The sequence below is a fragment of the Corvus brachyrhynchos genome, unplaced genomic scaffold, assembly GCF_000691975.1.
Source record: "Corvus brachyrhynchos isolate BGI_N302 unplaced genomic scaffold, ASM69197v1 scaffold802, whole genome shotgun sequence".
NCBI classification, from domain to species: domain Eukaryota; kingdom Metazoa; phylum Chordata; class Aves; order Passeriformes; family Corvidae; genus Corvus; species Corvus brachyrhynchos.
In genome coordinates this window covers 168,647-168,850 of record NW_008236648.1, presented here as the reverse complement: position 1 = coordinate 168,850, position 204 = coordinate 168,647, and positions in this window count along the sequence as shown.

Genomic DNA, 204 nt, shown 5'->3' with positions numbered 1-204 from the left:
CAGAGATATGAACCCGAGGATCCTCCTGGTGGCCCCGGAGAGCGGCGACCTGAAGCTCATCGACTTCGGTTGCGGCACCTTCCTCCAGGAGCAGGCCTTCACGCGATTTGCCGGTGAGCCCACAGGCCGGGCCCTGCTCCCAGTGCCAGGCACTGCACGGCCCCATTCCCTCCTGGGCTGTGGGGTGCGGCCTTCAGCTGGCTG